The sequence below is a fragment of the Macaca nemestrina genome, chromosome 10 (assembly GCF_043159975.1).
Source record: "Macaca nemestrina isolate mMacNem1 chromosome 10, mMacNem.hap1, whole genome shotgun sequence".
Taxonomy (NCBI): domain Eukaryota; kingdom Metazoa; phylum Chordata; class Mammalia; order Primates; family Cercopithecidae; genus Macaca; species Macaca nemestrina.
Genome location: NC_092134.1, coordinates 30,071,825 through 30,099,305, shown reverse-complemented (window position 1 = coordinate 30,099,305; position 27,481 = coordinate 30,071,825). Strand labels below are relative to the sequence as shown.

Here is a 27,481-nt window from a genome sequence, read left to right as displayed (position 1 = left end):
ACATAATAGAAGCATAGAGTGAGGACTGGGGAGATAATTACTTCTGCATGTGAGCATTGTGGAAGGCCTTATGGAGGAGGAGACACTTGAATAAAGTCTAAAGAGCAGATTTGCAAAATGAATAAACAGAAGGGACATAGGCATAGGTAAAGAGATAATCATTTGCAGAGGGATGGGATGAACAATGCTAACAGTGTGGGAAGTGATCAAGAACATGCTAGAGGTAAGAATGCTTCAATCATCAGAGGTAGAAGTGAGAAAGGAGAGGGAGACACCGGTGCCTTAATATATCAATTGCTTGACTTAAGGAACGTAGATTTATTTCTCTGTGCTTCACTTTTTTTATCAATAAGATGGGGATAATAAAATACCAACATCATGGGATATTTGTGAGAATTAAATGAAATAAACATCAGTTATATTATGATTACTATGATTATTATTACTATATCTGTTATTACTATAATGATTATTACTATAATTATTATTCTATTATAGCATATTATATACCATACAATTTATACATTTTTAACATATAACATGTATTACATACTATAATAAAATTATTATTATTATCAATTGCTTTTTAGAAGACTCCTGCATTTGAAGAGGTAGTAGAATGCTCACAGATTGACAGAGATAAGGATGATGGTTTCTAAGTATAAGTAATTTACATCAAAAACCTCAGCCAACACAAATGCTCTAGAAGTTAGTGGATTAAATACTTTGTGCTGTGGTCAAAATCCTAAATTTCTTGGGACACCCAATGGCAAAATCATTTAAGTCAGTTAAAGTGATAGAAATGTAGATTTACGCAAATCCCACTTTCAAATAGTTCCCAAGATGCCTTATCTGTATAGACTGGAAATTTAAAACCAGGGTAAATGTATATTAAGATAATGAGAATGGACAATGTTCTTTTTTATCACATTCAGGCAGAGATCATAACCAATGGATCTTCATAGAAGTAAAAATAATCTATTCTTGAACTTATTTATTAAAAATAAAAGCTTAATTCTCATTTCAAAAATGACTACAGATGGTGATTTACCAAAGAGGAGAGGCAAGAGCAGAGCTGAGCCATTGACTTGTCCTGGTCAGCAGGCTGAATAAAAGCCTTGCCTTGGGGCTTTGGAGTAGGGCAGCAATGTCTTAGGAAAGACAGTATGCAAAGGAAGATTGTTTCACTGGAGTTTCCATGAAATCCAGGAACACTGAGATGAATCAAATTGGAGTGTCCTTAGTCTGCATGACTTCCGTGCCATTTGGGCATGGAAGAATAGACAGTCAGCATGCAGAGAAGAGAGGGAGCTTCGTTACCTGACTTAGTAGGCCAACACTGGTGGGCTGTGCCCAGTGACCACCCTATCATTATCCCAAGTATCCTACAGGAATGTGATCCTCCACTCACTCACTTTCAGGTATTTCTCATGTGTGAAGTCTGATTCACACGACCCTGATGTTCAACAACTGCTACTCCCAAGAGTTTGAAATTCTACTCAGACTAGATGAAAAGATTAGGCCCTGCAAGTTTTTGTGACTTTATCTATGTCATTGTATTTTGTTACCTAAGTCATTTATATTTCAACTCAGCAAGAAAGACTAATAACACAAATACTTTAATATTTTTTTTAGAGATTATTCGGGTTGAACAAACCATTTAGATGATAGGTTCTGATTTTTACTTATGTGAAAAATTGCCTTATCCTCTACCTCATTTTGTTATGTGTAGACACAGCCCTTGTCTCTGCGGAAGGTAGCCATGGCACTATTGTTTTTTTCTGCAAAATTCTGTGAAAAAGCTGTACAAAAGTATTTAGATGGTAATAGACAGTAGAATTGGGGCCAGACTAGAAGAAGAATTGTGGCTGCAGTTTGAAATGCTTTGAACTCTCAAGGCAATGAGCCAGTGGGGTGCAAACAACTTTGATTTTCCTTTTTCCCAGCTCTTCTCTCTGCGTGTTTCCGTCTGTGACTACTTCCCCCAAGTTAAAAAGGAAAGGGCAGTGATATGTGGTAGGGTTCATGGCCACTGCATTTCAGAATTCACTGGAAAGGAGAGCCAACAATCCTGACATGCAGAGCAATAGGCTTTCTGCATGGGCAATGTAGGGTAAGGTTTCAGCCATTATTATGTTCATTCATTCATTCATTCATTTGACAAATATTTATTAAGTATCTACTATGTGTCAGGCCCTATACAGCTTTTGGGAATTCAGGGGTACACCAGACAGAAATGAAACAGGGAGGGATGATAGGGAGTGTTGGTACAGAGTTGCAATTTTAATAGGATTATCAGGAAAGACCTCATCGATAAAATAATATTTTTATAAAAATTTGAAGGAGGTAGGAGAGCAAGTCATATGGCTATCTTCAGAAAGAACATTTCAGGCAGGAGGAATGTGAGGGCTGAGGCTCTGACTTAGAAACCTTCCCAGTACGGTTAAGAAACAGCAAGGTCTAGAGCAGGGACAGTTGGGTATTAAGAGTGTCAGAGAGTTTATGACAGGAGGGTCTTGCAGATCAATATAGGGACTTTGGTTTTTTACTAAGAATAAATTAGGAAGTCCTTGGAGGATGTGGGCAAAGGAGGCACATGAGCTGCCTTGCATCCTAGCGGGATATCAGTCTGATGGCTGCGTGGAGGCTATGTGAAGAGGGGCAAGGGTAAGAGGCAGGGATACTAGTTAAGAAGCTGCTACAGAGGCAGGGGAAATAGTTAAGAAGATGCTACAAAGAAACAATGGTGGTTTGGACCAGGCTGTTGGTAATGAAGTCATGAGAAGTGGCTAAATTCTGGATATATTTAAGTGGAAATGATGCTTACAGGGGCTTCTACAGAAACTGATGCAAGTCAGGGGAGGTTAGTGGAGTAAAATTTTGGAATTTTCAGAGAATTTATCATGGTTGGTGTGGGCTTAGCACCTGCCTTGCAATGCTAGTGACCCACACCCATCCTAGAGTGAGGAGGTATTACCTAAGGAAAAATTCAGCCAGTTGGCAAATGTTTGCAAACAAGCCATTGCAGGCAGGGAGTGCTGAAGGCTTCAGTGGCATTCAGATCCACAATTGACTGGGTGAGAAGCAGGCTGCGAGCTTTAGCAGATGGCAGGAAGTCAGTTCCCAAGATCATACTGGGGTAATCCCATGCATGGTTGACCCTGCATTGGGTGAGAGAAGACATCTGATTTGAAGAGAAATAGGCAAAAAAAGTATGACCTGAGAAAGTAGACCCTTACTCGCTAACCAAAATGACTACTTAAGGAGCTTGGTGAGAAAGACTGAATAAAAAAGAAGAAAGAAAAGAGAGAAAAGAGAGAAAGAGAGAAAGAAAGAAAGAAAGAAAGAAAGAAAGAAAGAAAGAAAGAAAGAAAGAAAGAAAGAAAGAAAGAAAGAAAGAAAGAAAGAAGAAAGAAAGAAAGAAAGAAAGAAAGAAAGAAAGAAAGAAAGAAAGAAAGAAAGAAAGCAAGCAAGCAAAAAGCAAGCTATGTTTAATGCTTAGACGTGTGTTTCCCAATATGGTAGCCATTAGCCATTTGTGGCTATTGTGCACTTGAAAAATGGATTGAGATGTATTGAAGTTGTAAACTACATATGGATTTCAAAGTATAGTAACACTATAAAATATCACTTTAATAAATTTTATGTTGATTACATGCTGAGATGATAATGTACTGGACAAATATTAAATAAATATATAAACATATATTATTAAAATTATTTTTACTATTTCTTTTTATTTAAAAGATTAACTATCAGAGAATTTAAAATTATACATATGGCTCACATGTACTCACATTACATTTCCATTGGGTAGAACTGTTTTAGAGTGTGCAAAACACTTTCCCAGACATTAAGCCATGTAATACTTCAAGGTAAATGCCAATTTATCTCTGTTTTACTTGAAGAAGTCCAGGTTCCAACAATACCTGCCAAAGAATCCCCAGCCAGTGGTCGAAACTCTTACTCTGTCAGTCATGATAAAAAGACAAAGTATCAAGAATGTAATTCACAGATATTCAAAAGCTATAGTAGTTTAATCGCTTCACATTTGGTCAAACACAAACATAAGGTTTTTTGTGGAAACAGGTTTCAGATCAAGACAGTGACCCTGCTCCCAGATGTAACATTTTGTCCTTTAGAGGTCTGTTCCATCTTTACATCTGGTGTCCCTCATTATAGATGTACTTGAAGCACAGAAAAGTCCACAGAAAAAGTCCACAAAAAAGTGTGTACCATGGCCGGAAAAGTGTGTACCATGGCCAGGACTTCAAGGCTTCTCCCTGAAGAAATGGACTTCTTTCTTGATGGTGGCTCTGCTCACAATAAGGCCATCTCTGCATCTTTGGCTACAGGGTTTTCACCCATTGTGACCCCTAGAACCTGGATGGGTTGTGTATAATTCTGCAGGACTCCAAGAGATCCTTGTTCACATGATAGGCTGGTTTTGATTTCCTCAGGGCCTGGTTACCGAGTGGAAACGAAGAAACTAAAATTTATTGAATTCCTATGCTGAGATAAGAGATGGGTGGTGGTAGCAGGCTGCCTGGATATGGATCAGAAAACTCATCGCCATCAACCAGCATGGTGAGAAGAACAGACAGGGGCCTTGGCATCATGCAGTCTCTGGACACTGGCAGCCCCCAGTGCCTCTGCAGATCCCTGGGTAAACTTAACACTACATGTCTTATATCTATAAACAGACCCTGCTATCAGAACTCACAAAGACTATTTTGGACATTGCAATATCTAAAAACAATGAAGATACAAACACTGAGGGCACTTAGAAGTAACTTCAGACTTAAGTTATTTATTTACGGTTATATCCAGTGCTAAGAATATGCAGTTGATTCTTTATTGACCTTTATACACATTTTAATTCATTATCAGAAAGCATTATATTCAAACAGTTGGAATATTGACAGATATATATAGATAGATAGATAGATATCTGAGATCAGAAACAATAAGTGTTGGTAAAATGGGTTTTCATCTATGAGCTGTCATTTGAGAGGCTCAAGAAAAATATCTTCTGAATGTTTTGTTTATATCAATTTCATGGTGACTTGGACTCTACCATTCTTTCATATTCTGTTTTTTGGTCCTTTTCAAAAAACACTTTTGAGAAAGCCTACAGACTGAATTAATTCAGTGTAAGTTAATAGCAACTTGGATATGAAAAAGGTAGCTTTTTTAAAAAGGTAAACTAAGACCCCAAAGCCAGAAACTCCAGCTTGAAAATAATCCAAGATCCATAGGTGATCCTAAAAAAAAAAAAATTGCCAATAAAATTATCTATGACCTCAGTCCAGGAAGAAGAAAGGGAGGTATCCACATGACCATCAAGACTCCATAGGACCCTCTCCTGTGAGCTCATATGGTTGCAAAAACAATTGAAGAATACACGATCTATGAGTAGAGAAGACCAACATCCAGAGCACTGCAAAATCTGCACATATTTTTTTTAAAGCTATACAAATGTAAAAAATAGAGGGAAGAAATGAATTCACTGTTTGTTATTAATGCTAACAGCTGACAGAGAAACCTGAATTCTTCTTTCACTTATTTCTATATTATATACCAAAAGGTATGTTTTTTGTATTGGAAATACTAAGCCAATTACCATGAACAGTCAATTGATGAGGACCCCTAGGTCAGAAGACAATGAGTTCCCAAGTCATCATTTCTATATTTCCCAACTCCCATTAAAACCATATACATGATCCAGAAATAAAGGTGAGGAGACCTTTATTGAAAACTAGAAAATACTTACTGAAAACTAGAGAAGAATGTCATCACCATAACAGTAACATTAAGATGTTTCTGCCAGAAATAGAGTATGAGAGACCATTGGAAGGAGACGTTGTCAACTCCTGATTTCTCATCTTGGAGAAATAAGCAGCACCTTTGGATGTAAGTTCAGAAGGTCTTGGTGCAATTCCCTAACACAGAGTTACTATGCTGGAAATGGCACTCTCCCTCCAGGGCAGTGAGTGTAACTGGAAAAAACTGGTATTCCTGGGCTGCCTTCAGAATTTATGCCCAATGAAAGTGGTGGCAGGAAATGACTATGGCATGGCAGGAGTTGTATCCTGGTTATGGTGGCAGCACATGGAAGAAATCTAGGCAATGCCACTGCCTGCATCTGCCCCCAGGAAGGATCAAAACAAAGGCCAGTCCCATTAGCACTAACCTCCTAGAGATGGTTGTTTTGTTGAAAGCAGAAAACAAATGATGCCAAGACAGTTCACCACCAGGAGACAGCTCTGGCATTTTCCGTGTCACTTCTGGGAAGAGACTAAAAGACTTTGAAAGCCCATTACTGGTTCTAAAAAAACTGAGAAAAGCCCATATTGTAACTAGGAATGAGTAACTTCTTAATACAACAAAGATTTATCTGAAAAAATTACAATAATCCTTCCCACTGGTAAAATGTTACTTTCAGATCTATTAATGTCAGGAACAAGATAAGATGCCCACCATGAGAGCTGTTACCAACATATTTTCTGGAAATTACCATCAGTGTGGTTCAAGAATGTGAAGGTGTAAAAATATTAGAAAGGAAGATGCAAACTTGTTGTTTGCAGATGACATGATAGAAAACCTCATGACATTAACTAAAAAAAATAGAGACAATATTAAGAAAGGTGATCAAAATGCCTTAGTTAGATGCCTATATATAACAGTTAATTTTTTCTGAAATAAGACTGTTCACAAAAACTACAAAATATAAGATAACTGAATAGTAACTAAACAACTAAAAATAGGATCAAGTTTACTGAGGGACAGATAAGGAGGCATCACTATATAAAGGGCATGATGAGTGCTAGGTGCTCAATAATGGCATCCAAATGAAAATAAGCAAAGAACATGGAATACAATTCCTAAAATAAGAAATGCAGATAGTTATAAACATTCAAACAGATGTTCAGTCTCACATTAAAAATGCCAATGTGTAACGTGATATTATTTTACTTGTCAGATTATCAGAGATTTAAAATATTGCTAACACCAACTGCTGAAGATGATGTGGAGAATTCAGCACTGTCATACAGAGCCGGGAGGAGCATCGTTTGATGGCACGACCTTTCTGGAGGAAAAATAGCAAAATCTACAAAGGTCATCAGCCGAGAAATGCCACTTCTGGAAGTTTATCAGAAAACATCACTAAGTTTCATGCATAAGAATACTAATTGTTGAGTTTCCTGTACTTTGAAAAATTTAGAAGTAACCTAAATAGGTTAATGGTATGGGATTAAAATGCAGTACTCTCTAATACTAGGCATAAAATGCAACATTCACGCAAAATACCTAGTAAATTATTCACATGCTATTACCCAAATACAAAAATGGGCTACAACATGGTGGTCTATAACATAATCAAATTTTTACATAAAAGAGTATATTGCTTGCATAGAAAATGCTTGGAATGAAAATAAAACTGTGTGTGTATATATGCACACATGCACATATATACGTATATGAGAGCAAGAGACGGAGAGAGATTGATCATCACTCTTAACCCATGGCAATTTAGCTCTTCAATCAGTGGACATTAGGCAGTATCTGAGGACATATTTTGTTTGTCACAACTGAACAGGGTGGTAATAATAGCATCTAACAGGTAGGGGCAGGGATGCTGTTAAATATCCTACAATGCACAGGACAGCTCCACACAACAAGTAATTATCTGTACCAAAATATTAATAATGCTGAAGTTAAGAAACCTTGATACATGTGAATATATATCTATATTTATAGTACTTATGAGAACATTCTATGTTTGACTTGTCTTTGCTCCTTTATATTTTTCTGTGGTTTAAGTGTTTTTGAAAATAGCACTAGATTATTTTCAGAATCAGAAAAGTTAATAAAATGATATCTAATTAGGGGAGGTGGCCCTTAAAGAGTCACATTCTTCTTGCCTCTTAATTCTTGACTAACCTTTCTCCTCCTTTTTTTGAATGGCTATAATACTTCTAGTTGGTATCACATCACTTAAGATAATTGTAATTCATTTGGTTTTATTATGGTATACTTTTCTGTGTATTCATCTCAACTCTCCAGCTAAATTCAGGAACCACAAACAATTTGAGGGGAGGATTCATGCTTTCCAGTTGCCCATCCTAGAGCCCAATATATGGGAAATTCTTGGTACTTACCAAGGAAAGCATGGAATAAAGGAAGGAAAAAGCAAAGAGAGAAAAGAAGGGAGGGGGGAAGAAAGAAGAAAAGGCTACTGACTTTATAAATCTTTATACTTTGCCCTGCCCTTTCCTGCCGTGCACCTGGCTCAGGGCAGCCCACAGAACAGGCACCGTTACATGGGGGTAGAGGGAGTAATGTGGTATAGCAGAAATGGCACTGGCTTTGGGGTTAGAGAAGTGGATTTAAAGTTTGCTCTTGCAACTCACTATTTTATTTTTATTTATTTTTAATTTAGCAAATACAGTGCTTCCTACTTGCCAAGCACTGTTCTAAATCTTGCAAATATTTCTTGTGTTATACTGGACAAATGCATGAAGTTTCCAGAGACCTGACTCTTCATCTTTAAAATGGGAACAATAGTACCTTGCATGGTTGTTGTAAAGTTTAGAGGTGATAGTGTATATAAAGTGCTAGGGATGGTGCGTAATGCATGGTAGGCGATCAATACATGGAGTGATTTTCATCATTATCATTGTCATTGTTTCCATAACTCTGATCACTCAATAAAGTCTTTCAGATGATAAGTTAGTCAGCCTAATCAACTGTAAGATTTAAAATATATCTTGAAACTATTTCTACAAATGAATTAGTAGCTTGTTAGAGGGTAGGACTGCTGTTTACACACTCTCGAAGGAAGAAATATCATCTTCTTTTTTGGAAGATCATCCTGGCTGACTGACTGCAGAACCTGAGGCATATTATACAGAGAAGGTGGGGAAAAGGGAGGCAACACCCAGCCATATCATCTGAATTGACCTCAGGAGCAGTGGGTGGCCTTCCTGTGCGTCTGTCAGTCATCAGTGTTCTCAGCAATCTGTCTCAACCACTCTATCTTTGGTCTTTGGTAAGCACTGTGACTGCATGCTATATTCCTGGAAACTGTGCTTGAAGGCCAAAACTGAGTAGTGGACTAGAGGGTAGAAACACGGAGAGAGAGAAACTGCTGAAGCAAGGCCCAGGAGAGTGCTTAGCACTACAGGAAAAGAGATAATGAACAGATATGGGAGGAATGACTATTGATTTTTCAAACCTTGCACATGATCCCAGCCTGTTATGCTACATGGAAAGAAGTAACATCAGGGCTCGTTGACCCTGGAACTTGCCCAGAGCTGAGTCAGGTCAAAGGAAAGATAAAAAGATGGGAAGCTTGAATAGAAGAAACCCAAATGGATGGGGTGGGGTTTCCTTGGATTTACTTCATTGGTGTATTCAATTCACCTCCCAAAGTTTTCCCAATGAATAAGTCAGGCAACCAAAGTATTTCTTTAGCAACTCTTCTTTTTTTTTTTTTTTATTATACTTTAAGTTCTAGGGTACATGTGCATAATGTGCAGGTTTGTTACATATGTATACTTGTGCCCTGTTGGTGTGCTGCACCCATCAACTCGTCAGCACCCATCAACTTGTCATTTACATCAGGTATAACTCCCAGTGCAATCCCTCCCCCCCTCCCCTCCCCCCTCCCCTCCCCCCTCCCCATGATAGGCCCCGGTGTGTGATGTTCCCCTTCCCGAGCAACTCTTCTTACATGTCAAACTCATCTGAGGTGATTATTCCTCTGCCTTGTGATAACTTCACTAAAAACTAAAAGTCCATCTTCCCCCTTTGTTATGATCTCTCTCTCTCACACGTTTAAACACTAATTTAAGGTGTGCTTTTCTCTGTTCACACCTTCCCAGATAACATTAGAGGGCATTCTAGCCCAGTCTTCACTGTCCTCTATACTCCAGAAAGCTGAGTATGTCTTTTAATCCTGTAATCCAGCCTTCAGCACTAAGTGGCCTTCTAGCTTATCCTGGTTCAAGTGGTTCCTTGCCCATATTGTGGGGACATCTGTTACCAACTAGTTCTCCTTGACTTGATCAGTTCTCTGTCTTCCATATGTGTGTAGACCTTTTCCTGCCTGCCTTTCATCCCTAGGACCCATGCAAATTTCCAGGATACATCAAGGATGCCAACTAGCTAGAATCCTGAACACTTTTCCTATCCCTCTCCCACGGAAAAAATGCCTATCCTAAAGATTTGCATTATTCACTTCCAGAAATATGTTGGCACCTGACATTTTATAATTGCTGCCCCCAGATGCAGACAATGTAGCTGCACTGTCTCCAAGTCAACCTCTTTACCGAGCCCTTTAAATAGTATGTCTCATCTGATTAGCAAAACAATTCAGTAACTACTACTACTACTACTACTACTACTACTACTACTACTACTGTCTTCAATTTACAGAGGCAAGAGGGGAGATGAAGTGAAGTAAAATAGCTTCTCTGCGGTCATATAGCTATAAGTAGTGAAGTAGAGATACTAAGCCAAGTTGGTCTGCCTTCAGAGACCATATTCTAAAAATTCCATATGAGATGGCTTGACTGAGGCTTTATCTTTAATCATCATTCTAATGAAAGGAAAACGACACTTGCATTGTAGTTTTCAAAAAAGATTTTATTGAACTATTTCATTTGATCCTTACAATAGCCCTTTGAATTGGAAGAAGAATCTCAGGCTGAAACTGAAGACAAGTCTCACTGTCCCAGGTTGGTTCCTCCAGGGAGCTGACTCTAAGGGAGAGGATAGTGTGCAGGTCATTCATTAGGAAGTGGGTTGTGGTTCAGCACTCATGGAGGGGAGAGGAAGGAAGCAGGATTTGGCAAATGCAAAAGTCAAGCTTGGTGCAGGCTCAATGGTAGCCTCCATCAAGTCCAGGAGCTCTGTAGGTAGAATGACCCTGAATACAGGTCAGGAGGCTGAGCCTCATTACCTCACAATGATGGGTTATTGGATGTGAACTGATCCTGGAAGGCTGTGTGACCTTGTGTCTGTCAGTTTTCTGCTGCTGCTGCTGAAATCTCTATAGAGGCTGGTAGCTAAAGAAACCCTGAGTAGGTTGTTGCATTGTCCCCCACCCTTACCAACTAGTCAATGGTGTACCCAGAATAAAAATCTGTTCCACAGATACCCATACAAACACTTGCCCGTGTACTACACAACCTCTCTGGAAAGACTTTCTCTGTACTGACAGTTCTCAGCTGATTCTGAAGCAAAGTCAGAATCCAATAATTTGTGCTGATCAGGCTGCTACTTCTAGCTGCCTACATGGGCACCGAAAGTAGATGGTGGTGGGTGTCCTAGTGGGAGTAATGGTTACAGAATATTAAAACAGGTGAAAGTGGAATCAGTGCCACAGTATTGCATCTATTACAAGAGAAAACTAAAATTTCCTGAATTAGAAATAATTGTGAGGCTTTGGTGAATTATTTGATGTCCTTGAAAATTTATATAGGAAGAGACGGATTCTGAATTTTTGAGGAATACATATAAAACCTGATGCACAAATGTGATCAGTCTTGGCTTTTCACTTGTTAAAAATTATGAATTTACTATATTTTTCTGATCAATTGTCTTGTAAGCTTTTGCTTTTTCAACCCCAAACGGCATTCCAATCCAAAAGCCACAATCTGGGAATGTGTTTATTTTCATTTACCTTCATATAGTATAGTTTGTCAGATTTTCCCTTTGATGGTTTTAACAGAATCATCTGTAGTTGAGTTAAAGCCCCATATCTCTTTGAATTTCCAAGATTCTTTAAATTATCTGAATTATTTTCACTGATTTCTAAATACTTTTTTCTCAGTAGAAATCAACAAAAAACCAATCAAGAAAGACTCCTCTCTGAATATTTTTCCTCGGGGAATTGGAAAGTTACAGTCATTTGGGTAGGGTTATGGTGGCAGGTTGCTGCTGATAGTGGTGGCAGTAATATTGTTCTTGATGGTGGGATAATGTTATTGGATGATGCTGTTGAGGGGTGATGTTGCTGTTGGGTAGGAGTGATGTTAGTGCGTGGAGTGATGCTATTGATAATGGTGTTGGTGGTGATGGAGTTATGTTGTCAGTAGGGGTGATGTTACTGATAGTAGCGGCAGTGAAGAAGTGATGTTGGTGGGGGTAGTGGCAGCAGATAATACTGTTTTTGATGCTAGTGATAATGATGATGGTGAGTTATCATATTGAGAAAGTCACACTTCAAACCATCTATCAAGAAGGAACTTAATATGAGTTATATGTGTATGTTTCTTGTTCAACTCCTCAAATATTTGAGGCAGAATGGGGTGAATAGTATTAGATAAAATCCTTTTCTGAGACACATGATTTCAAGATGGCCAGCTAGAGGCATCTGGTAGGCACTTGTTCTACAAATAAGAACTGAATTAGCAGGTAGGTAATCACATTTCCAATAGATCACCTAAGAGAATATTGGAATTCAACCGAGAAGTGATAGCAAACACCTAAAGCACTAAAGGAGAAGGAAGTGAGACAGCCTACTTGACAGGGCTTGGCTGGGGGCCTGAAAAGGCTCCCTAATATGGGAAAAGCAGGTGAGTGACCCTCAATTGTCCATGTTCCCACCACACACTACTGCGTCCTAGCCACAGGAAAGCCCCTTGACCTCAGCAGGCCTCATGACTAACATAGGGAGCTGCCTGGAGACAATGTGAAGACATTGCTCCGGAGATGGAACTTATGCTGGGTCCCAGACACTATCTGAGCCCTAAGCAGGCACAGCAAGAGGCTATATTGAGATCTCCACTCCCACCAGACTGCATATTCCCTGAGGCTACACCACCACCTGCATCTCCACATCTCTGGAGCCCCATTGACATTCCTTGTCTGTAGCCACCACCACAGTTGGCTGCTACCTTCAGAGCTGAAGCATGAACCATTAGTAAAGATTTCACTGCCTTCAGCAGTGAAGCCACTGCACGTTTTCATGTGTACCAAGGACGAACTCACCCACCCACAGCAGCCACCACTGTGGGCTACTGCAGCGAGGGCCAAAGCTCAAGTGAAGTACACATTCCCCGAAATGTCTGGCATAAGTCTGTTGCCACTGAAAGGAGCCCCACCCTCCCCAGTAGCAGAGCTGAAGCTCAGCTGCTGCTGCCACTACCTAAGCATTTAGCCTTGGGCCTAAGGCTCACCTTTCCCCTGCCTACTATGGTAAGTGCCTGCATGTGCCGCTGGGGGCTTCAGGACAGGTCTAACTGGGCTGGCTTTGCCCTTCTCTCCCCATTCTCCAGTGCTTGAGTGGGGATTGGGTGCTTGGGGACTGTCCAGCTCAGTCCACCACTGTTAGCACCTGAGCACTCCCTTCAGGGACCTGAGGTTAGGCTCATCCAACCTGCCGCTACCACCACAGCGGGCTCCCATCTGTAGGCACAACCTATGGGCCTCGGGATTGGCCTGCTTAACCCATCAAAACCACTTCTAACACCAGCATTTGGAATCCAGAGGTTAGTCCCTCCACTGCTACTGCCATCACCCATGACACACCCACTTCCCAGAAGCTTAAGAACCCACCCACCTACCCAGTCCACTATTGTTACTACTGGCACCTAAGCCAGCTGCCTGGAGCCCAAAAATCTACCTCCTTGGACTCACTAACACCAATGCCAACGTATGAAACCTGTTGCCCAAGAACAGGCATGCTCAGCCCACTGCTGTCACTACTGGGGCCCAAGGACTCACCTGGCATCCCTGTCTCCAGCAAAACTTCACCACTGCCTCCATTAACAAACACACTCCAAGCCACTGAAAAAAACAAAACAAAACAAACAAGCAAACAAAAAACCACAGATACCACTGACATACAGCCAAAGAAATCATACGAAGACTTCATTACTGCACACACCCAGAATCAAAGTCAAAGTACCCCACTGATATGGCTTGGCTTTATCCCCATCCAAATCTCATCTTGAATTGTAGTTTCCATAATCCCCACGTGTGGTGGGAGGAACACTGTGGGAGGTAATTGAATCACGGGGGCAGTTTCCTCCATGCTATTTTCATGATAGTGAGTGAGCTCTGATGAGATCTGATGGTTTTATAAGGGGCTTCCCCCTTCACTCACCTCTCACTCTTCTCCTTCCTGCTGCCATGTGAAGAAGAATGTGTTTGCTTCCCCTTCTGCCATGATTGTACATCTCCTGAGGTCTGCCCAGCCCTGTGGAACTGTGAGTCAATTAAACCTCTTTCCTTTATGAATTACCCAGTCTCAAGTATGTCTTTATTAGTAGCATTAGAATGAACTAATGCACTGACCCAACCAACACTATAAATATCATAGATACCTCTTCAGGAAAGCATTCTTGCCCATGAAGACAAATTTTAAAAATTCAAAGAAGTGACTGTTAAACCTGAGTGCCAACATCAGTGTAAGGACACAAAAAACTTGAAAAATAAAGGAAACATGACACTTCCATAGGAATACAATAGTTCTCCATCAACAGATTCCTAATAAGAAGAAATATATGGAGTCCCAAGTAAAAAATTTAAAATATTGATATTAAAGAAGTTCAGTTAGATACTAGAGAATACAGGAAAAACAATACCAAGAAATTAGAAAAATATTTAAGGATAAGAATGATAAATTTATCAAAGAGCTAGATATCATAAAAAGGAACCAAGAGTCATTCTGGAAATGAATAACTCATTAAATGAAATACAAAATACATGTAAAATCTTCAACAATAGTGTAGATCAAGCAAAAGAAAGAATTTCAGAACTTAAAGACAGGTATTTGGAAATAGCTCAGTCAGACAAAAATAAAGAAAAAAGAATTAAGAAAGATGAACAAAGCCTATATGACATCTGAGACACCAGAAAGTGATCAAATAATCAAAATTTTGCCATCCCAGAAGGTGAAGAGAAAAACATTAGAAAACTTATTTAAGAAAAGAGTAGCTGAAGACTTCCCAAGTATAGAAATACATTTAGACATCCAGATACAGGAAATTCAGAGAACCTCAAATAGATACAATGCAAAAAAGGTCTTCTCCATGGCACATGATAGACTGTCAAAAGCCAAAGATAAGAAGGAAATTCTAAAAACATCAAGAAAAGCATCTAGTTACTTGTGAGGACACCCCTATCATGCTAACAGAGTATTTCTCAGCAGAAACCTTACAGGTCATGAGAGAATGGGATGACATATTCCAAAAGCTAAAAAACAAAACAAAACAAACAAATTTAAAAAACACTGCTAGCCAAGAGTGCTATATGCAGCAAAATTATCCTTCATTAATTAAGGAGAAATAAAGTGTTTCCCAGACTAGCAAAAACTTAATGGACAATACATATCATCATGAAAACACAAAATTGTACAACCTACTAGTAGATCAAACACACAATGAAGAAAGAGAAAGGCTGGGCAGCTTGGCTCACGCCTGTAATCCCAGCACTGTTGAAGGTAGAGGCAGGTGGATCACTTGAGCTCAGGAGTTTGAGAACAGCCTGGGAAACATGGCAAAATCCTGTCTCTACTAAAAAGACAAAGAAAATTAGCTGGGCATGGTGGCAGGTGTCTGTAGCCCCAGCTATTCAGGAAGCTGAAGTGGGAGGGTTGCTTCAGCCCCAAAGCAGAGGTTGCAGTGAGCCGAAATTGATCCACTCCACTCAAATCTAGGCAACAGAGTGAGACCCTATCTCAAAAAAAGAAAAAAAGAAAAAAGAAAAAGAAAGGACTCAAATGTTACTATCATAGATGTTACCATATAACACAATGATTAACAGTGAGACAGAGAAGGAACAAAGAAGATACAAAACAACCATCAATCAGTTAACAGACTGACAAGAATAAATTCTGACATATCAATAACAATTTTGAATGTAAACAAATTAAACTTTCCACTTAAAAGACATGCTGGCAGAATGGATTAAAAAATAAATAAATAAAAACATGACCCAACTATATGTTGCTGAAAAGAATCTCATCTCACTTGTAAAGAAATATAAACTGAAAATGAAGGCATGGAAAAATACATTTCATGCAAATGCAAACCAAAAGCAAGCAGCAATAACTATACTTATATCAGATAAAATAGACTTTAAGTAAAAAAAAAAAAACCACACACACACACACACTCAGTAAAAAGAGATAAAGAAAGTCATTATATAATGATAAAGGAGGTAATTCACTAAGACAATATAACAATAAATGTATCCAACATCTAAGCACCCAGATATATAAGGCAGATATTATTAGGTCTAAAGGTAGACATAGACTCTAATAGACTCTAACACAATGCTAGTTGGGGACTCTAACACTTCATTCTCAGCATTATACAGATTGTCTAGAGAGAAAATTAATAAAGAAACATGAATTTAAACTGCATATTAGACAAAATGAACCTAACCGACATTCATAGAACTTTTCATCCATCAGTTACAGAATACATATTCTTATAAGCACATAGAACATTCTCCAAGATAGATGATACATTAGATTACAAAATGAAACTCAGCAAATTTTTAAAATTCCAAATTCTATCGAGCATTTTCTCATACAACAATGGGATAAAACTTGAAATCATAACCAGAGGAACTTGAGAAACTACACAAATACATGGAAATTAAACAATATGCTCATGAATGGCCCTGACATCAAGGAAGACATTAAGCAGAAAATTTTTTAAAAATTCTTGAAACAAATGAAAATTGAAACATAGCACACTAAAACCTATGCAGAAAAATCCACGCTAAGAGGGAAGTTTACAAATGTCTGCATCAAAAACCCAGAAAGATTTCAAATAAACAATCAAATGCTGCTTTTTCAGAGGGAAAAAGCAAGAACAAACCAAATGTAAAACTAGTAGAAAAAAAAGAATAAAGATTGGAGCAGAACCAAATAAAATAGAGACTAAAAAAATACAAAGAATCAACACAAGAAAAGTTGGTTATTTGAAAAGATGAACACTGAAACCACTAACTAGACTAATCATGAAATAAAGAACACCCAAATAAACACAATCAGAAATGAAAAAGGAGACATTTCAACAGACAGCATAGAAATATAAAAGATTATCAGAGATGATTCTAAAAAACCATATGCTAACAAATTGGAAAACTTGAAGACAATGGAAAAATTCCTCAACATATACAATCCACCAAGAAAGAATCACGAGAAATAGAAAACTTGAACAGACTAATGATGAGTACTGAGGATGAATCAGTAATAAAATGTCTTTCAACAAAGAAAACTCCAGGACTAAAATGACTTCACTCACAAATTCTACCAAACTCTTAAAGGAGAACTAATACCAATTATCCTCAAACTATTCCAAAATAAATGAAGAGGTGGAGATTTTCCCTAAGTCATTCTATGAGGCCAACATTACCCTATTACTCAAATCAGGACACAAGGACCCTACAAAACAGGAAAACTATAAGTCGGTATTTCTGATAAACATAGAGGTTAAAATGCTCAACAAAATACTAGCAAACTGAATCTAACAGTACATCAAACAAATAATAGACCATAATCAAGGGGGATTTATCTTAAAAATGCAAGGATGGTTCAACATATGCAAATAAATAAATGTAATACCTGATATCAATAGCATGAGAGACAAAGAACATATGGCCATTGCAATGGACACAGTAAAACCATTTGATAAAATTCAACATCTCTTCATGATAAAAATTCTCAACAAACTAGAGGTTGGTGGAACATACTTTAGCATAATAAGGGCCATATATGACAAACCCACAGCTAACATCATACTAAATATGGAAATACTGAAAGTCTTTTGTCTAAGAACTGAAACAAGACAAGAGACTCACTCTTATTTGACATGGTATTGGAAGTCCTGGCCAGAGCAATCAGTCAAGAGAAAAAAGAGCACCCAAATTGGGAAAGAGGAAGTCAAATTATTCCTCTTTGCAGTTAACATAATCTTCTATCTAGAAAAACCTACAGACTTCACCAAAAAAACCTCTTAGGTCTGATAATAAATTCAGCAAAGTTGCAGGATACAAAATCAATATACAAAACCAGTAGCACTTCTATGCACTAATAATGAATTAGCTGAGAAAGAAATAAAGAAAGCTATATAAAATATAACATACCTGGGAATTAATTTAAGCAAGGGTATAAAAGGCCTCCATAGAAAAAAAACTACAAAACACTGATGAAATTGAAGGAGACACAAACAAATCAAAAGACATTCTATGCTCATGGATTGGGATAATTAATGCCTTCCATATTAATTGAAAGTGATCACACTGCCCATGGCAATCTATAGATTCAATGCAATTCCTATCAAAATACAAATGCAATTTTTACAGAAATAGAAAAACAGTCCTAAAATTTATAATGAACGATAAAATAACCTAAATGGTCAAAGTAATTCTGAGCAAAATAAAAAAGCTGGAAGCATCAGATTACCTGACTTCAATATATTACAAGCTATAGTAACCAAAACAGCATGATATTTGTATAAAAACAGACACATCAAACAATGAAACAGAGTACACAACCCAGAAACAAATCCACATGTTTATAGCCAACCAATTTTTGACAAAGGTGTCAGCCTCATACATTGGGGAAAGGACACCCTCTTCAATAAGTTGTTGGGGGAAAATTGAATTGCCATAAGCAAAAGAATAAAACTGAACCCCTGTCTCTCACCAATTAGAAAAAATAAATGCAAGATAGATTAAAGACTTAATTGTAAGATCCAAAACTACAAAGCTACTAAAAGAAAACATGGGGAAAACACTTCAGGACATTGGTGTAGGCAAAGATTAGGGCCTCAAGAGCACAGGCAACAAAAGCAAAAATAGATAAATGGAGTTATATTAAACTAAAAAGTTTCTGCAGAGCAAAGGAAACAATCAAGAGAGTTAAGAAACAGCCTGTTGAATGGAATAAAATATTTGCAAACTATTCATTCAAGGAACTAATATTCAAAATATATAAGGAATTCAAACAACTCAACAGTAAAAAAAACAAATTATACCATTTAAAGTGGGCAAAGGACATGAATAGATTTTTCTCCAAAGAAGACATACAAATGGCCAACACATATATGAAAAGATGCTCAATAACCAGGGAAATGCAGATCAAAACCACAATGAGATGTCATCCCATTCCTACTTAGAATGGCTATTTAAAAAAAAAACAAATGCTGGCAAGGATGTCAGGAAAAGGGAACTCAGAGTGTTGATGGGAATGTAAATCATACAGCCACTGCGGAAACACTAAAGAGACTTCTCAAAAAATCTAAAAATGGAACTACCATATAAACCTTCAATCTCACTACTGGACATTTATCCAAGGAAGAGAAGTTCACATATCAAAGGGATACTGGCATTCCCATGTTTATCACAGCACTATTCACAATAGCAAAGACATGGAATCAACCTAAGTATACATCTACAGATAAATGGATAAAGAAAATGTGGTATATATACAGAATGGAATAATAGTCATCCATAAAACATATAGAAATCATGTCATTTGCAGTAACATGGATGGAACTGGAAGGCATTGTGTTAATTGAAATAAGCCACGCAGAGAAAGACAAATACTGCATGTTCTCACTCAGATGTGGAGTTAAATAGTTGATCTCTTGGACGTAGAGAGTAGAATGATAGACACGAGAGGCTGGGCAGGGTGTTTGGGGGTGGGGCCATAAAGGAGGCTGGTTAATGGGTACAAACATAAAGTTAGATTGAAGGAATTAGTTTTCATGTTTGATAGCAGAGTACGGAAACTATAGTTAATGACAATGTATTGTATATTTCAAAATAGCTAGAAAGGAAGACTTGAAATGATCCCAACACATAAAAATAACAAATAATTGAAGTGATGGACATCCCCAAAACCCTGACTTGACCATTATGCAGTCAGTGCATGTAACAAAACGTCACATATGTAACCTATAAATATGTACAGATATTTGTATCAACTAAAAAAATCCCTTTCTGAGATGCTCACTAGAAATTCTTTCTCAGGAAACTACATCACATGATTGGGCTCTGTATCCCCACCCAAATCTCATGTTGAATTCTAATCCCCACATGTCAGGGGAGGAGACTGGTGGGAGATGATTGGATCAAGAAGGCGAATTTCCTCCTTGCTGTTCTTGTGATAGTGAGTGAGTTCTCACAAGATCTGGTTGCTTGAAAGTGTGTATCACTTCTCCCTTTGCTCACTTGCTCTCTCCTGCTGCCATGTGAAGACATGCTTGCTTCCCCTTAGCCTTCTGCCGTGATTGTAAGTTTCTTGAGGCCTCCTAGCCATGTTTCTTCTATAGCCTGTGGAACTTCAAGTCAATTAAACCTCTTTCCTTCAAAAATGACCCAGTCTTAGGTAGTTCTTTATAGCAGTGTGAGAATGCACTAATACACTATATAATCCCTGGTAGAAAACAAGTCAGAAAACAAAATTTCTGCACTTTCTGAGAAATCAATGTCATCATCCTTTTTCTCACTTCAGTTTCACTTTCAGTTGATGTCCTGGCACACCCCTGGAGCCAATCAGACCGCCTCTTTCCTTTGACCCTTCCAAGCCACTTCACGCTCCACTTTGCCTTGGTCACCCTCTGAGAGCCTCTCTCTTGCATCCACCCATCCCCTGCAATCCTTTCACACTTTTATTCTTCAAGATTCATCTCAAAATCAAACTCCTCTACAAGGCTAACCCTCTACCTTGGTAGAATTCTTATCTCCCTTACCATCAATATCACGCAGTTTAGCACCATCATGTATCTGCATTGTTCTTGATGGTGTCATGTAAGTTTATCTGGTAGATTTTCAACTTTACAAGAACAGTGCCCTTGTCTTGTATTTTCTTTTTATTCCCCGCAGATTCCAGCACAAAGTAGATGCTTAATTGAATACCATACTTTACTACCAAACAAACAGAAATAATACCAAAGTAGAACTGAGACCTTCTAGCCCAAGCTCTGCCCTTTATCCATTGCATGACCTGAAATGTTCACTTCTCTAGCTCTCATTTTCTTTATCAATAAAGTGCATTATTAAACCAGATAATAATAATTATTATTATTGTTATTGGATATTATTTTCCAGACATGCAGATGTCATATAAATTTACTTCATTTTAAAACAATGTTATTCAGTAAATTGAAAGTCTGACTTTTGATTTCACCATTCATATTATTCCAGGTTAAAAAGTAACTTCAGAGTTCTTGTTCTGGATGTTCCAGATGGAAGCTTGAGCACAAACAGAATCATCCCTATTCTTCTGCTTCTCTCACAGACATGATAAAAGACAGTATTTCAAGATACTGATTTATGTGTGGCTGGCTCAAAAAGAAAAGCAAAAAGGGGGCCAAAAGCAAAAGCAAAAAGACCAAAAAAGTTATGGTGTATGCATCTCTTTAAAACAAAAAGAAAGAAGCAGCAGCAATACACAGAAAACTCACAAATGAATATGGGCTGACTTTGAGGTCCAGAGAATGCTGAAGATGGCATTGGGTGGTACTGGAGGGCTTAGGGGCTGAGTCCGTGCGGCTTCTGCAGTAGTCATTACTTAAAGAGAAATTACAGACAATGCATATGCAGTGTTTGCAGGTTAAAATAAAATGTAAACATGGGGTTAAAAAAAGGAGAAAAGGCAAATATGCCCAAAATATTTTCTAGTGATGGTACTGTGAAAAATAGCTATTTTCTTCTTTGTCCATTTCTGTACTTTTTAAGTTAAAATACAGACAAATCACTATCACCCCATCTCCTCATCTCATTGCTCTGTAGGTCTCTCCTTATGCCCTGAAATAATCTCCAAAGTACAAACAATCTGAGCTCTAAGCCCAACCTCTAGGTGGCTAAACTACTAAAAACCAGGGCCTCAGGAATAAAATCTGAAACAGAAACGGTGGCCTCTTCCTGGTTGTCACTGGAATTGTCCTTGGCAAGATTCGGGTGTCATCTTTATGGCTCCTTGGTCTCTTCCTCCATGGAATTCTTACACAACAATACACACATTTTATAATTAAAAACTAAAAACACACTGGCTTCTGTTTTTGAGTCCTTTCATTGTTTTGATACCTTGTGGCAGGGCAGAGATGAATGGAAGACAGGCTGATCTACTCTAGTCTAAATATTCAGACCCAGGAAGGGAGTCCTCCTCAGCAGAATGCCAACCCATGTCTCTTAATTGCCTCGGCTCCTGATAGATTGGCTCTTACCGTCTTTGAATTCCTTTGTTGTGGAGGAGTTAAAATTCATGAGCGTCCCATGCCTGGGAATACTTACTCCAGTGCTGCTATTTTCCTGAGCCAAGCTGGCCAACACCGCAAAAGAGTCGGAGGTCTGTTGGGCCATCTGTTACATAATAGTCAACAATCTCGAAAATCTAGGGAAACAGGGAGGGGGAGAGCAAAGATGATGAAGCATTTAAACAGAACAGATTGCTGCCTTACTTACAAGAGAAAAAGGGAGAGATGATATACTTTGATTGAGGCAGAGACAAGCTTTATTAGCATAGGGAACAAAACAAACTTTAAAAAAATGGCACCAATAAAGCTGACAGTCTAAAGAGGCTTGGTGACAAACCCCATGTTGAGTTGCAGGTCACAGAGGCCCCAGATGTGATTGGGAGACACACACACATATACACACACACACACACACACCCCCTATACAATATACACGTTGCACATAGACGTGCAACATCCCTGATGTATGAGTGAAACCACTGAAAAATTGCTGTTGTATTTAAAAGCTAATTATAAGCCTGTACTAGAATATCAAATTTTGCAGACCTGGGAAAAGCACTTTGTCTTAACAATTTCCAAGCAAATACCTTCAGCATGAGGTGAAAGGATTCAAGGCCTACTTTGACTATACAAAGCCCAGGCCTTTGCATTTGCCTAGCAGACTCTCATGCTCCCTGATTTAGCCACTTGTAAACTTTGTAATCTTTACTAAACACAGGCTAGTTTTTAGCAGTGACCTATAACATTTGACCTGAAAAATACTGTTTCTAAAGGAGTGGAATGAAACTGGAGGTAACAAAGAATTAGAAAAAAAAAGAGATGGGGACAATTAGGGTGAGAAAAGAAATAGTGAAAGAAAGATAAGAAAATCTGGGAGAGACATGTCAGTAAAGAACTCCAAATATAAGGCAATAATAAAGTGTCTTAAAAACCAGCTAGTTGGCAAACAAATATTAAGAGTTAAATATTAAACTCTATTTAATGACATGCAGGCTGAAATGTTTAAGAAGCCTAATGATATAAGCAACTGACTTGGAAATTCACCAAAAAGTGAAATGGATTGATGAATGGATAAAGGATCGATACATAATATAACTTTTTTTTTTTTTTTGAGACAGAGTTTTGCTCTTGTAGCCCAGGCCAGGGTGCAGTGGTGTGATCTCGGCTCACTACAACCTCTGCCTCCCGGGTTCAAACGATTCTCCTGCCTCGGTCTCCCACATAGCTGGAGTTACAGGCATCCACCACCATGCCCAGCTAATTTTTGTATTTTTAGCAGAGACGGGGTTTCACATGTTGGCCAGGCTGGTCTGGAACTCCTGACCTCAAATGATCTGCCTGCTTCAGCCTCCCAAAGTGCTGGGATTACAGGAATGAGCCACCACACCCACCCATAATAAAACAGTTATAGATAAATGTTCACTGTAGAATCTAGGTGGTGAGTAGATGCTATGTACCATAAAATTATTTCATCTTATCTCTATTTTGAAATTTTCTGTAATAAAATGTTGGGGAAAGATAAATGAACATTGAGAATCCCAAAATTAAAATAGAATGAACACAAATAAAAAAAACCCATAGAAATTAAAAACATCCTAGCCATTTAAAAATGTCTAGGTATCCCTTTCATTTGTTTTCCTTTTACATGACATTGTCTCCAAATATGTAACTCAATGAAAGAAGCTGGTTAAAGATGTGATTATCAAGTTTGAGTGACTAGTTTTGCTGTTGTTATTTCATTGATGTTATTTTGAAGTTGTTGTCTCTAGTAAACTAAAATTAATGAGACTGTTAAAGTCATAATTTGGTGAAAATTTTGCCCAAAGTAGATTTTACTGTCACTTTCTTCCAAGTGGACTTAATTCCCTCTCACAACTTACAAGCTTCTTCTTACAGATAACCACTTAAAAACATAACAGAACAAAGAACAGTTTACAACCCCATATATTTCAGGGTGCTAATTTGGAATGGTTTTGGAATGTTTTAGCCCAGTCAAATTAGTTTTATCTGGTTTATTTTTCTTGCAAATCTTCAGTGGATCTACATAACTAAATTTGGTAGACTTAATTTTCACTGAGGACTGACCCCAAAGTTAAGTGCATCAGAGAGAGAGAGAGAGAGAGAGAGAGAGAAAAGAGAGTGACAGCTTCATTTTACCCACCTCTTTGAACTAAACTATAAAATGACAGTTTTTATTCTGTGATTGGAGAAATCAGACAGGAAAAGGAAATGCAGGGGATAGCAGTTACTGTTAAGGGAAATCTAAAACCTCCATGTTAATTTGTCTGTATGTCTCAAAGAGGACTTTATCTCCATACTCGAAGCATTTTACATATAACTCAACTTGTGCAGCAAACTACGTTTTTCAGTAGTAACTAACAGTAAAAATATAAACATATATATTTTAGTCAAGTCCACCTAGTATGTCCAAGACAAGTTTTTAATCATAAGGCATTGAATTTCAAAGAAAACATATGCAATTCTATTTAATATACAAAACTGCATTGTGGGGAAGCCTCACAGCTCAAAACATGATCACACAAAGGGGGCAAGGTTGGAGGCTGGGGTTAGTTTAAAAATATCTGTCTCTGAGCAGCACATTTCACACTGGAACGTGACGGGCGAAAGGTTATTGTCTGCAAGTTTTCACCCCAGGGAATAAATAGAAAGGGGAAAAAATGGGAAAGTACTTAAGCAACTTTCTGCCTTTGAAAAAGCAAGTGCAGAATAGTAGACACTGTGGGAAGTCTTCTTTTCCAAGCCAGCGACGGCATTTCCAATACCCTGACCCATGAAAGGAGGTGTTGGGAGTTCAATGCTCACCAAATGGCTGGCTTGGAATCTAGAATTGGAAAATCAGTGGGTAGAAGTAGAAATCATTTATAAAAGCAAAATATGGCAGAGGATCTGCAGGAGACCAGGCTCCCTGACTGGTAGTTTATCTTCGGTAGCATTCCGGGGCTTTGTCCCTCTTTCCTCTTTGCTCAGGTCATACCTCAGTTCTGAGGAGTCAGGGGGTTCTAGGAACCCAGGACAGTAGAAACTCAGAAAACCTAGAAAACCGCTCTACTATGGGTGTCAGAAACTTGCTTCCCCACCCCGATTGCTGAGATCGTTTTTGCAGACTCATGGTAGACTTTTAAGGCCTCACTCCATTTATGTGAGAGGAACAAAAAGTCTCATTTTATGAGTACCTCATTTTATGAGTACCTCCAAAGGCTGCATAGTTCTAAGTAGTGTCCACAAAGTCTTTCTCTAATAGGAGAACAACACTTTGAAGAATCTATCTAATGAAATCACAGGACTGTTTGGGGAAATTTTATGTAATTGTAATCTGTGAAACACAAACAAACCAAACACTGATTAAGAGCCAGATGGCCCAAGTATTAATCCCAGCTCTGCCATTTCCTATTTATGTACACTGAGCTGAATTTTTATATCTCTAGTCTCAGCTTTCCCATTTGCAAAATGGGGATAATAATACTATACTACTACTGCTACTAATCATCATTATTATTATCACAGGGTGATTTATGGTAAGGATCAAATAACATAATACAGCATATACCATGGTGCATCACAGATATTAAGTGTTTAATAATTACTTAATAACTTCATTACTTCTATGTTCATCATTATTATTATCTTCCAGGTCTGAAAGAAAATATAAACTTGGGAGATGCTTATTTATGGGAGACTCTTAGTTAAAGAGTCTTGGACAAGTACTTTTGTAGCTTGGTTTGAAATGGCTTAGAGTAAGTTACTTTGGCTTCATTCTGTTAATAGAAAAAAAGAAGTCAGAGGAAAAAGAGGAGATGAGGAGGAAAAAAGGTAAAAGAGTGCATTTGTAGGCAACCTTGACTGTGAATACAAAGCCTCTTTCTCTCTCCAGAGTTTTGTGGCTATTTGCAATCACCTTAGCAAGACTGAGGAAAGTCCCATGGTGTTTTCCATCCATAAGCCATATTTGAAATGCATGAGGTAAGTCCCTTAATGAAAAATGAGATATCCTAGAGGCAGAGAGTACAGTTTTCTGATGTTGCCATGGGCTAGGAGAAGTAGGTGCTGGTATCAGCTTTCATCACCACAAGGCAATAAGAAAACTCTTCCAAAATGGATTTATCATAGTTGAGAGTTGAGCTTTAATAGCATCCTTGTAAATGATGCTAAAAAGAAACTTTTTATTGGTGATATAATCTTGATGGGGGGAGGAGAAATTACTTAGAATTCACAACTTAAAAAAATCACATCATCCATTTGTATGTAGCTGGAGTTGGCTGCTGGCAACAGAAACTGACTTGGGCAACTTAAGCAGAAGGGAATTTTGGGAAGGTTATAGATACTGCTTAGGATGACTAGGCTTAGAATGAGCAAAAACCATGGAAACTCTGGAGGGCTAAACCATTGCTGCTTGAGATGCATGATTGACAACCATCTTTATATCATTGTGTGCTTCCCTCAAGATTCCAAATCCCAGGAAAGCATATCTGATTGGTAAAGTCCTAGTCATGTGATCTACCCTGGATATATTAGGGCTGTTCTGTCATCAGTAGACATCATCTGTTCCCATGACTACACACAATGAGGGATTATCTAGAAAAGCAATCCGGATGCTATAAGTACTGAATACTGGAGAGTCCCCGTCTCCCCAAAACACTCAAACTTTTATACTGTACTTTTTAAAGCATTCCAAATCATTAGAATTAAACCCTGTTATTTCTAATTATGGCTATTGTCTTTGCCACATTTAAAATAATCCTATTCTTACTCCACAAAGTAATTCTTAGAGCTCTGACTTTTCTAGTTCCAGTTCCAGTTCAGTTGCTCTTTGTCAATCTAAGAGCTTTTGAGAAAAAGTAGAGATATTCATGGGCATTGACAGAGATGTTACAGTTCGGATTCACCTTCATCACTTTGAAAAAGATGAACTAAAATTATCTTTTCTATGAAATTAACCAACATAAAAATAGAGTGATAACCAGTGGTGGTGAGGGTTTAGCAAACCACTCTCATACATTATTGGCAGAAGATTAAATTGATACAGCCTATACCATGAGCAATTTGACATTAAGTATCAAAAGCCTTAAAATGTTCACATCCTCTGACTTATTAATTTCATCTCTAGAAATTTGCCTTAAAGGGAAAAAATAGTGTAAACACAAAGATGTTGTTATGAAAATGTTTATTACAACATTGTATATAATTGTGAAAAATTAGAAACCACAAAAATATTCAACAAAAGTGAACTGGAT

The 27,481-nt window shown here is 38.0% G+C and overlaps 1 long non-coding RNA gene across 1 annotated transcript; it reads left to right on the top strand.

Annotated features, from left to right (window-relative positions):
• The first annotated feature begins 139 nt into the window (after positions 1-139).
• On the top strand, positions 140-8,783 carry LOC105497735 (uncharacterized). Its single transcript, XR_011608915.1, has 3 exons — positions 140-223; positions 4,461-4,666; positions 6,983-8,783. It is a non-coding gene; the product is annotated as an uncharacterized lncRNA (long non-coding RNA).
• Positions 8,784-27,481: the final 18,698 nt, after the last annotated feature.